Source organism: Haliotis rubra, unplaced genomic scaffold (assembly GCF_003918875.1).
Source record: "Haliotis rubra isolate DU_JTF1 unplaced genomic scaffold, ASM391887v1 Scf832, whole genome shotgun sequence".
Classification (NCBI taxonomy): domain Eukaryota; kingdom Metazoa; phylum Mollusca; class Gastropoda; order Lepetellida; family Haliotidae; genus Haliotis; species Haliotis rubra.
The window spans coordinates 303,030-316,303 of NW_025767560.1; the positions used below are offsets into that span (position 1 = coordinate 303,030).

Genomic DNA, 13,274 nt, shown 5'->3' on the forward strand with positions numbered 1-13,274 from the left:
CCCGTGTAATATGTATTTGGTGTATCTCCACCCTTGTAATACGTATGTGGTGTATCTCCAGCTGTGTAATACGTATTTGGATTATCTCCACCCGTGTAATATGTATTTGGTGTATCTCCACCCTTGTAATACGTATGTGGTGTATCTCCAGCTGTGTAATACGTATTTGGATTATCACCCCCACCCGTGTAATATGTATTTGGTGTATCTCCACCCTTGTAATACGTATGTGGTGTATCTCCAGCTGTGTAATACGTATTTGGATTATCACTCCACCCGTGTAATATGTATTTGGTGTATCTCCACCCTTGTAATACGTATTTGGTGTATCTCCAGCTGTGTAATACGTATTTGGATTATCACCCCCACCCGTGTAATATGTATTTGGTGTATCTCCACCCTTGTAATACGTATGTGGTGTATCTCCAGCTGTGTAATACGTATTTGGATTATCACCCCCACCCGTGTAATATGTATTTGGTATTTGGTGTATCTCCTGTGTAATACGCATTTGTAATACGTGTATTTGGTGTATCTCCAGCTGTGTAATACGTATTTGGATTATCACCCCCACCCGTGTAATATGTATTTGGTGTATCTCCACCCGTGTAATACGTATTTGGTGTATCTCCAGCTGTGTAATACGTATTTGGATTATCACCCCCACCCGTGTAATATGTATTTGGTGTATCTCCACCCTTGTAATACGTATGTGGTGTATCTCCAGCTGTGTAATACGTATTTGGATTATCACCCCCAACCGTGTAATATGTATTTGGTGTATCTCCATGTATACGTTGTGGTGTATCTCCACCCTTGTAATACGTATGTGGTGTATTTCCAGCTGTGTAATACGTATGTGGTGTATCTCCAGCTGTGTAATACGTATTTGGATTATCTCCACCCGTGTAATATGTATTTGGTGTATCTCCACCCTTGTAATACGTATGTGGTGTATCTCCAGCTGTGTAATACGTATTTGGATTATCACCCACCCGTGTAATATGTATTTGGTGTATCTCCACCCTTGTAATACGTATGTGGTGTATCTCCAGCTGTGTAATACGTATTTGGATTATCTCCACCCGTGTAATATGTATTTGGTGTATCTCCACCCTTGTAATACGTATGTGGTGTATTTCCAGCTGTGTAATACGTATTTGGATTATCTCCACCGTGTAATATGTATTTGGTGTATCTCCACCCTTGTAATACGTATTTGGTGTATCTCCAGCTGTGTAATACGTATTTGGTGTATCTCAACCTTTGTAATACGTATTTGGAGTATCTCCACCAGTGTAATACATGTTGGATTATCTCCTCCAACACTGTAACGTACATTGGCTCCACCTGTGCAGTACGGACTGTGTGTGGTTCCACCAGCTAAGTACATACTGGCATATACGTCTATAGACCTACCTTCTGAAGGTGAAGTTGTACTGGTGATTGATGTTGTTTGTGTCGTCATTGTTGATGAAGTTGTTGCTGTTGTTGTTGTTGTTGTTGATGCTGTTGACACTGTTGTTGATTCCGTTGATTCACTTGTTGTCAAAGGTATTTGCGAGGAAGTCGACATTCTATATCAACGAAGAAATATGTAGTAAAATGCATAAAGATATGGGGATTAGACACAGGCAGGAGAGAGAGGGGCGAGGTATTTAGAGACAGGTAAAGAGAGGAAGAAGAGACATATCAACGAGGTACTTAGAAAGACAAGTAGTAGGGGAGAGAGAGGAGAGAGAGGGGCGAGGTATTTAGAGACAGGTAAAGAGAGGAAGAAGAGACATATCAACGAAGGAGATAGACTTAGAAAGACAAGTAGTAGGGGAGAGACGAGGAGAGAGAGATGTGTAGTGGAGACAAGTAGAGGGGAATATACATAAGCACAGAGAGAGAGAGAGAGAGAGAGAGAGAGAGTAACTAACAGGATCGGGTGGTCAGACTCGCTGGCTTGGTTGACACGTCATCGTATCCCAATTGCGTAGATCGATGCTCATGATGTTGACCACTGGATTGGCTAGTCCAGACTCGCCGCTATATAGCTGCAATATTGCTGAGTGCGCCGTAAAACTAAACTCACTCACTCACTCAAGTAATTCAACACGCAACTTACGTACGTCAAAGTGCCCATGATTCATCCATAGCATGACAAGCATCAAAGTACCCGTGTATCAGTCAACATTACCATAAAACACATCCTTCAATGTACGCCAGTATTGACGTGCCGAGATATCATTGAACATGTGACAAGCATTTATATATTTCACCACGCGACTAGCGTAATATTGCATTTATATAATTTAACAGATGATACAGATAATGTGGCAGTGAAGAGCAATAAATAGCCTTGACTATCTACAGACTTGCATCCATTTGGGTTAAAGGGCAAATTAACTATCAATAATATATGTGAATGTATGAATGAAACTTAGTAATGATAACAGCTGCCCAACAGGTAAGAATGCCCTGCTCTAGTCTGTCTCACAGTCCCTGAACAATTTTCCCTTCCGCCCGGGACGGTCGGGTTGCCGAAGACCAGGGTTCGATTCCCCCCATGGGCACAATGTGTGAAGCCCATTTCTGGTGTCCCTGGTGATATTGCTGGAATAATGCTAAAGGCGGCGTAAAACTAAACTCACTCACTCACTCCCTTCCGCCCAGCACTTTCGGTAAATGAAAAGCACTACATGAGGCAAGTCTAGGTCCAGGTTCAGGGTTTGTAAAATGAAGTAGGTCACGTTCAAGACGGAGTTACAGAGTGAGCATATCAAACCGCCATGGCTCGCTTCACCAACATCTCCCAGCTCACCGTGGATCCTTTCAAATTAGCTAGAGACATTTGTTTTCGTCAAAGGTATTTTCAGAGACTAAAGGTCAGTCCAGTCCTGCTCTGCCGGTAGCACTCGTCACTCACACAATGTGTCTCAAAATAATATCTATTGCCTTACGTCGCACAGCACCAAACGTAGGTATGTCAGCAAACCAGACAATCAAGGGATTGATGGACCAGAACATCCAGTTGTTAATTTAGAACTGCTGCTCTCAAGTAACCAGTGAGTGTAATTCATTCGACCTAAGTTAGAAAGATACACAAAAACCCACAAGGGGATATATAATCCCACAAACACTGCAGCTAGTATTACCTGGCTATGGCGCTATGGAATCACCGGTTTGACAGACATTACTGTTTATGACATATATCCTACTGCAGTGGCTGTACTTAGTATATATACATATTGAAATTCTTTTCGCAACAACAATGCCCCCACCCCACCCCACCCAAAAAAAAAAAATTAATTTTTTTTTTTTTAAAAAGCCATTTACGTTCATATCAGAATTTATGTTGTTATTTTGACCCTTCGGGCTCACCATACATTGAATTTAGTAGATACGCACCTGCTACGATCACATGCGAGAACCACGTGCAATACGTGTACCCGTCATTACGCAAATATAAAGTTTCAGTTCTTACAGTTCGATAACTTGGAAAATCAATTGACTTCGTTGTTGCTAAACAAATATATCACAAAACCTCGTCCGGTTCTGTCATGGAGCATGCTAAAAACAATGTCTTCCACATCGTCGGTTGTCCAACAGAACGATCCGAAATCACCGAGTATATAGCTAGACGTCCGTTGTTACCCCCAGAACACAAAGCAACACGTCTGGCTTGGTGTCAAGCTCGACGTCACTGGAATTCGAAGTCACGGGTAAGGGTGTACTGGTGGGATGTGAGGCGGTTTCTTCCTTTCATGACTAATAGCCACGGAAACACTGCATATGTACAACACAATATCTTGGAGCAAGTACCGTTTGGCAAGGGTTCATTGATGATTTGGGTGCATACATGACTGCAAGTCTTCCTTGTGGCAATCAGACAAAATCTGAATGGACAAAGGCACGGACATCTGAGACAGAACTGTTGTGACGCACTTCAATGACCATTCTCTGAACACAAAGCCAGGCCTCATGGACGACAATGCTCAGCCCATCGTGTACTTGCCGTTGGGGACTTAGTAGAGACATTAGTTATTTAGTTAGACAAGAAGCGCTAGCAACTCTACCATGGCCCACCAGAAGTCCAGATCTCAAAGCCACGAAGCATGTTTTGTACATTATAGGTCGCAGAATAAGACGGAGAGATCCTGCAGTACCAAATGTTGGTGTATTGGAATAAGCCCTCCAGTAAGAATGGAACGAAATACCTCATCGTCACATTCAACGTCTGATTCAGTCAATGCTCGGTTATATTATTTCTTGAGGATTGTATGCCGGAATCTTCAGAATGACCGTATTTGTTAACGTAATACGACCATAGTTGTCAGGACTACAAAATGAATTTTGTCATGTTGGCTTTTCTGAATCCAAGTTTCTGTTTAGATTTGCTATGTATTTATTCCTTGGGGGTCAATGTATCAAGATAGGAATTAACAATTGAGTTTTGGATACGTTCTTTTGTTATGGTTAATGGTATTGATAATATGGAAAATAAGGCGGTGTTGCGAAACTTATTTCCATGTGTATATTATGCAGGCGGTGAAGTTTTCCTCTTTGCTTTGTCTGCTCGCATCAGCATACGCTGTGTTTCCTGATTTAAGGTGATCACCATATTTGAATCATAGCATGAATAGGTCACCTACTTCAGCACTAAACCTATAGATATAGCACAGCCCCCAACTACACCGACTAACACAATCTCATTGTTACACAGTGGGTCACGTCGACACCAAATTCACGATCACGTTTTCCCTGTAGTGTAGTGACTGCCCTGTCAGGTGATCACAAAAGCAGGTCCGTGGGATTGAATAACCCCTCGGTGATGCGGGCTTCCAGATAGTGTTGTCCTTGAACTCTGGGGTTTTGTACTGTCCTTCTACTTGTCCTTTTACTCAATTGTTTGGCCATTTTATTCTAAGTGTTGTCTTTTTACCCGATTGTGTGGTGTACCTCACTCTCATTAACTCGATTGTGTGGTGATGTCATCCGAATGTGTCGAGTTGAGCTCTTATTCCTTTGTGTAGTGTTGTCCTATTCGTGGTATTGTTCTTTTACTCGCCTATGGTGTTGTCCTTTTATTTAAGTGTGTACTGGTGTTCTTTTACTTTAGTGTATAGTGATGTCCATTTACTTCATAGTGTAGCGTTGCCTTTTCCTTTTACCTTTACTACGCGTGTTGTCATTTGACACCATAGTGTAGTGTCCTTGTCCTTATACTTAAGTGTATAGTGATGTCCCTTTACTTAAGTGTGTAGTGATGACCTTTTACTTAAGTGTGTAGTGTTGACCTTTTACTTAAGTGTGTAGTGATGACCTTTTACTTAAGTGTGTAGTGTTGACCTTTTACTGAAATGTGTAGTGATGACCTTTTACTTAAGTGTGTAGTGTTGACCTTTTACTTACGAGTGTAGTGATGTCCCTTTACTTCACAGTGTAGTGATGTCATTTTACAAATGTGTGTAGTGATGTCCGTTTACTTAAAAGCGTAGTGATGTCCCTTTACTCCATAGTGTAGTGATGTCCCTTTACGCGACAGTGTAGCCATGTCCCTTTACATAAGTGTGTAGTGATGTCCCTTTACTCCATAGTGTAGTGATGTCCCTTTACATAAGTGTGTAGTGATGTCCCTTTACTCCATAGTGTAGTGATGTCCCTTTACGCCACAGTGTAGCCATGTCCCTTTACATAAGTGTGTACTGATGTCCCTTTACATAAGTGTGTAGTGATGTCCCTTTACTCCATAGTGTAGTGATGTCCCTTTACATAAGTGTGTAGTTATGTCCCTTTACGCCATAGTGTAGCGGTATCTCTTTACTTAAGCTTGTAATGTTGTAGGTTTACTCAAGTGTGTAGTGATGACCTTTTACTTAAGTGTGTAGTGAAGACCTTTTACTTAAGTTAGTAGTGTTGACCTTTTACTGAAGTGTGTAGTGACTACCTTTTACTTAAGTGTGTAGTGTTGACCTTTTACTGAAATGTGTACTGATAACCTTTTACTTAAGTGTGTAGTGATGACCTTTTACTTAAGTTAGTAGTGTTGACCTTTTACTGAAGTGTGTAGTGATGACCTTTTACTTAAGTGTGTAGTGATGACCTTTTACGTAAGTGTGTAGTGTTGACCTTTCAATTAAGTGTGTAGTGATGACCTTTTACTTAAGTGTGTAGTGATGACCTTTTACTTAAGTTAGTAGAGTTGACCTTTTACTGAAGTGTGTAGTGACGACCTTTTACCTAAGTGTGTAGTGTTGACCTTTTACCTAAGTGTGTAGTGATGGCCTTTTACTTAAGTGTGACCTTTTACTTAAGTGTGTAGTGTTGACCTTTTACTTAAGTGTGTAGTGATGACCTTTTACTTAAGTGTGACCTTTTACTTAAGTGTGTAGTGTTGACCTTTTACTTAAGTGTGTAGTGATGACCTTTTACTTAAGTGTGTAGTGATGACTTTATACTTAAGTGTGTAGTGTTGACCTTTTACTTAAGTGTGTAGTGATGACCTTTTACTTAGGTGTGTAGTGTTGACCTTTTACTTACGAGTGTAGTGGTGTCCTTTTTCTACATAATGTAGTGTTGCACTTTTGCCTGAGCGTTGTGATGTCCTCTTACACTTTTACTTAAGTGTGTAGTGATGTGTAAGCAATATATTGATACAGGTAGACTTCCAAACTATATTAACACAGGTAGACATACGCGTGGCCTCGTGAACATGGACCCGAGATGCATCCACATGTATCAACCAAATCTATCAGTCCGACCAGTCAACGAATTGGTTGAGGGGTAAGTCAGTGATGTGCAGTGCCGTCAGTCCAGGAAGAAGCCGCATCGTGTAGTGGGTTTAACTAGTCATGCTTAAGAATAAATATTTGTGAACAAATACAATGTCTCCGTCATTTCGTTATTATGTGATTGTATATATCTCCCTCTCGTTTGAATTGACTTGAATAACAGCTGAGTCACCCCACTCGGAGAGAAGCCGCACCTTGTACTGGGAATAACCAGTATATGTATCTCCACATTTTATATACAGTATATGTCTCGTCACACACGCGTACACATATACTACCCATCAAAAGTTTAGACTCACTAGTGTAAATGTAACCACTTTAATTCAGTCAACTGTTCTAAACTAGATTTTTAAAAATATTACATATACTGCTTAAAGGTACAGTTTACACATGAACTGATGTATTGTAAAACAAATCAGTCATAAGTAAAGGATGAAACTCAGTGAAAATTGGCGAATCAAAACATTACATTTCTTAACAAAACATTACAGCAAAACGCAGCTGCACGATATTTGCACATGCTTTTCAGCAATTTGATGCCTGATCCTCGTGCAGTTCATCTACATAAGGTGTGGAGTTGGTTCCCCCAAGTTAGTGGAGAAATTCATCTTTGGTGTGACCATATATATATACATAACATATAGTGAGTGCTTTCAGTGAGTCTAAACTTTTGATGGGTAGTATGTATACACACACTTGTTATCGCTTCCGTTCTTTGAAGTGGCATGAATAACAGCATAGTGAGGCCGGTAATTACAAGTCACACACACCAGCCTCGCTAAGATCGTGACGGGTAGATACATGTCACGTGTGTGACCCTGTGTAGTGACGAAGCGATAACCCGGCTGACAACTCAAGCCTTCACTTCCTGATTGAATGTATTGAATAACGCTGGTACATGCAGATGAACGTCTCCGTCTGTCTGTATCCGAGATGATATATTATTTGACACACTTATATACACGACTATTCCTGTGAATGGTATGATAGCTTGAACAATCAGTGTATGAGGTAATATGCATTTTTATTCCTCATAGAATGAACACCAGGCCTATCATTTGACACACTTACATACACGACTATTCCTTGTGGTATGATAATTTGACCAATCAGTGTATGAGGTAATATGCATTATTATTCTTTATAGAATGAAGACCAGGCCTATCATTTGACACACTTACATACACGACTATTCCTTGTGGTATGATAATTTGACCAATCAGTGTATGAGGTAATATGCATTATTATTCCTCATAGAATGAACACCAGGCCTATCATTTGACACAGTAATGTACACGACTATTCCTAGTGGTATGATAACTTGACCAATCAATGTATGAGGTAATATGCATTATTATTCTTTATAGAATGAACACCAGGCCTATCATTTGACACACTTACATACACGACTATTCCTTGTGGTATGATAACTTGACCAATCAATGTATGAGGTAATATGCATTATTATTCTTTATAGAATGAACACCAGGCCTATCATTTGACACACTTACACACACCACTATTCCTTGTGGTATGATAACTTGACCAATCAGTGTATGAGGTAATATGCATTATTATTCCTCATAGAATGAAGACCAGGCCTATCATTTGACACACTTACATACACGACTATTCCTAGTGGTATGCTAACTTGACCAATCAGTGTATGAGGTAATATGCATTATTATTCCTCATAGAATGAACACCAGGCCTATCATTTGACACACTTACATACACGACTATTCCTAGTGGTATGATAACTTGACCAATCAATGTATGAGGTAATATGCATTATTATTCCTCATAGAATGAAGACCAGGCCTATCATTTGACACAGTAATGTACACGACTATTCCTAGTGGTATGATAACTTGACCAATCAGTGTATGAGGTAATATGCATTATTATTCCTCATAGAATGAACACCAGGCCTATCATTTGACACACTTACATACACGACTATTCCTTGTGGTATGATAACTTGACCAATCAATGTATGAGGTAATATGCATTATTATTCTTTATAGAATGAACACCAGGCCTATCATTTGACACACTTATATACACGACTATTCCTAGTGGTATGATAACTTGACCAATCAGTGTATGAGGTAATATGCATTATTATTCTTTATAGAATGAACACCAGGCCTATCATTTGACACACTTACATACACGACTATTCCTAGTGGTATGATAACTTGACCAATCAGTGTATGAGGTAATATGCATTATTATTCCTCATAGAATGAACACCAGGCCTATCATTTGACACACTTACATACACGACTATTCCTTGTGGTATGATAATTTGACCAATCAGTGTATGAGGTAATATGCATTATTATTCCTCATAGAATGAAGACCAGGCCTATCATTTGACACACTTACATACACGACTATTCCTTGTGGTATGATAATTTGACCAATCAGTGTATGAGGTAATATGCATTATTATTCCTCATAGAATGAACACCAGGCCTATCATTTGACACAGTAATGTACACGACTATTCCTTGTGGTATGATAACTTGACCAATCAATGTATGAGGTAATATGCATTATTATTCTTTATAGAATGAACACCAGGCCTATCATTTGACACACTTACATACGACTATTCCTTGTGGTATGATAACTTGACCAATCAATGTATGAGGTAATATGCATTATTATTCTTTATAGAATGAACACCAGGCCTATCATTTGACACACTTACACACACGACTATTCCTTGTGGTATGATAACTTGACCAATCAGTGTATGAGGTAATATGCATTATTATTCCTCATAGAATGAAGACCAGGCCTATCATTTGACACACTTACATACACGACTATTCCTAGTGGTATGCTAACTTGACCAATCAGTGTATGAGGTAATATGCATTATTATTCCTCATAGAATGAACACCAGGCCTATCATTTGACACACTTACATACACGACTATTCTAGTAGTGGTATGATAATTGACCAATCAATGTATGAGGTAATATGCATTATTATTCCTCATAGAATGAAGACCAGGCCTATCATTTGACACAGTAATGTACACGACTATTCCTAGTGGTATGATAACTTGACCAATCAGTGTATGAGGTAATATGCATTATTATTCCTCATAGAATGAACACCAGGCCTATCATTTGACACACTTACATACACGACTATTCCTTGTGGTATGATAACTTGACCAATCAATGTATGAGGTAATATGCATTATTATTCTTTATAGAATGAACACCAGGCCTATCATTTGACACACTTATATACACGACTATTCCTAGTGGTATGATAACTTGACCAATCAGTGTATGAGGTAATATGATGAAGACCAGGCCTTATTCCTCATAGAATGAAGACATAGGCCTATCATTTGACACACACTCATTTACATACACGACTATTCCTTGTGGTATGATAATTTGACCAATCAGTGTATGAGGTAGTAATGTACACGACTATTCCTTATTGGTATGATAATTTGACCAATATGCATTATTATTCCTATAGAATGAACACCAGGCCTATCATTTGACACACTTACATACACGACTATTCCTTGTGGTATGATAACTTGACCAATCAATGTATGAGGTAATATGCATTATTATTCTTTATAGAATGAACACCAGGCCTATCATTTGACACACTTACATACACGACTATTCCTAGTGGTATGATAACTTGACCAATCAGTGTATGAGGTAATATGCATTATTATTCCTCATAGAATGAAGACCAGGCCTATCATTTGACACTTACATACACGACTATTCCTTGTGGTATGATAATTTGACCAATCAGTGTATGAGGTAATATGCATTATTATTCCTCATAGAATGAAGACCAGGCCTATCATTTGACACACTTACATACACGACTATTCCTTGTGGTATGATAATTTGACCAATCAGTGTATGAGGTAATATGCATTATTATTCCTCATAGAATGAACACCAGGCCTATCATTTGACACACTTACATACACGACTATTCCTAGTGGTATGATAACTTGACCAATCAATGTATGAGGTAATATGCATTATTATTCCTCATAGAATGAACACCAGGCCTATCATTTGACACAGTAATGTACACGACTATTCCTAGTGGTATGATAACTTGACCAATCAGTGTATGAGGTAATATGCATTATTATTCCTCATAGAATGAACACCAGGCCTATCATTTGACACAGTAATGTACACGACTATTCCTAGTGGTATGATAACGAATCACTTCAGTTTATGTGGCATGAACAATGTAACTAGGTATGTTCATCTGATCAAGTCAGGAATCAGGTGGGACCAAATACTTTTAGTCTGTATTGTAAGTGGTGCTGCCTGGCCCAATTGGTTGTGTACCTGTAATAGCTGAAGAGGGAAAGGCTTACTTCATAATCTACAATAACATGCAGACGAAGGGAAGGAACGATTTCATAATCTGGTCAGACACGACGCCCTATTTGTTCGGATGAAAAGTTGTAATGGGATGTCCTAAGATCCTTGTGGTGGGGAGGTCTAAAGTCTGATTTAATGGAACAAGGATGCAGGGTAAGTGTGAATGATGTGAGACGGAGCAGACATATTATATTTGACACAGAACCATGTTGAATTCTGGTTATCCATCATTATACAATGGGTAATACTTTGTGGGATGGACATACAAAGTTTGCATTTAGTTGGATTTTTTCTTAGCTGGAAATCTTCATGAACATATTTCCCTTCTACGTGAATTACTTACTATTTATGGAATTTAAGCGAACCTATTGACCGAGTGATTATTGTAGAAATATGTCGTTACACTTTGGACACAGCTTTCCCTCTTGAGGAATCCTGATGCTAAAGTGTATACCGGTCTCAGTATATACTGCATGATTGACTGACTGACTGAGTTTGGTTGTACGCCGCTTTTAGCAATATTCCAGCAACATCACGGCGGGGGACACCGGAAATGGGCTTCACGCATTGTACCCATGTGGGGATTCGAACCCGGGTGTTCGGCGTGACGAGCCAACGCTTTAACCACTAGGCTACCCCACCGCCCCATATACTGCATGAGATATACATAGTCTAATACATGTTCAGTATTATTATTATCATTAGTATCTACTGAGTGCAACTCTTTGTTTAAGGTTTACCAAATGCAACCCTAATACTCTATATTGCTTATATAGCAATTGACAAATTACTAATTCCTTGAAACCACGATGTAATACAGTTTATTATGCTTATCGACCAAACGTCGGTTTAATAGTGTCATCTGGACCAACTTCAACCTAACTAAAGTTATAATATCAAGTAATTGTCGGTATCATCTACATGATTATTTCATTCAATATACAATTATATGATATAATTCAACATTTCAATGTACAGTTATGTAATACATTCAAAATACAGTTCTCATAACTGTAAACTAATATTTAATAATTCGTACTCACTCGATATTTAGTGGAGATCTACCTAACTTTCCATATACCAAATGATTATTGACATCACGAGGCTTTCCACCCGTATCTCACAGCTGTATACGGGGACAACACATTATTAAATATATCTAAAGCTGTTTTACGTCCAACAGCATGGCGCGTCGTTAACAAGGTGTTCATGGTTGTTTGAGAAGGATGTGTGTGTGTCTGAGCAGTTTTCCCTAAACCTATGTTTATTACTGTGGAATATTTCTTGTATCGAGGTACATTACAGTGTAGTATTCCTTCATCAATGGTTTTGTTTTTGAACACAATTGCTGTCCAAAGAAATTAGGCACAAGTGACCACCTTCTGTCGCCTTGACTCCATATAATAGTTAAACATAATAATAAAGGGTATGAACAATGTACATTGGAAACATGACATTGTGGAAACAGTGTGAGTAAATGTGCAGTATTTCGTGTATCAATATGTGCTACTATGTACTATTTGTTGCTTCGATGTGTGTTACTCTGTAGTATTTATTGCCTATATGTGTGTAACTGCAGCATTTCTTGCTTTGATGCGTGTTACAGGTCAGTATTATCTGTATCAAAGTGTGTTACAGTGAAGTATTATCTGTATCAAAGTTTGTTACTGTGCAGCATTTCTTGCTTTGATGCATGTTACAGTGGAAGATTATCTGTATCAAAGTGTGTATCAGTGCAGTATTATCTGTATCAAGGTGTGTTACAGTGTAGTATTATCTGTATCAAGGTGTGTTACAGTGTAGTATTATCTGTATCAAGGTGTGTTACAGTGCACTATTATCTGTATCAAGGTGTGTTACAGTGCAGTATTATCTGTATCAAGGTGTGTTACAGTGTAGTATTATCTGTACCAAGGTGTGTTACAGTGCAGTATTATCTGTATCAAAGTGTGTATCAGTGCAGTATTATCTGTATCAAAGTGTGTATCAGTGCAGTATTATCTGTATCAAGGTGTGTTACAGTGTAGTATTATCTGTATCAAGGTGTGTTACAGTGCACTATTATCTGTATCAAAGTGTGTTACAGTGTAG

The 13,274-nt window shown here is 38.8% G+C and overlaps 1 long non-coding RNA gene across 1 annotated transcript in view; it reads right to left on the reverse strand.

Moving 5' to 3' along the window:
• Positions 1-13,274, reverse strand: part of LOC124262358 — a 28,035-nt gene that overhangs the window by 11,287 nt on the left and 3,474 nt on the right. The window contains exon 2 of the long non-coding RNA XR_006894565.1: positions 1,420-1,577. This is a non-coding gene — a long non-coding RNA (uncharacterized LOC124262358). The remainder of the gene's footprint in view (positions 1-1,419; positions 1,578-13,274) is intronic.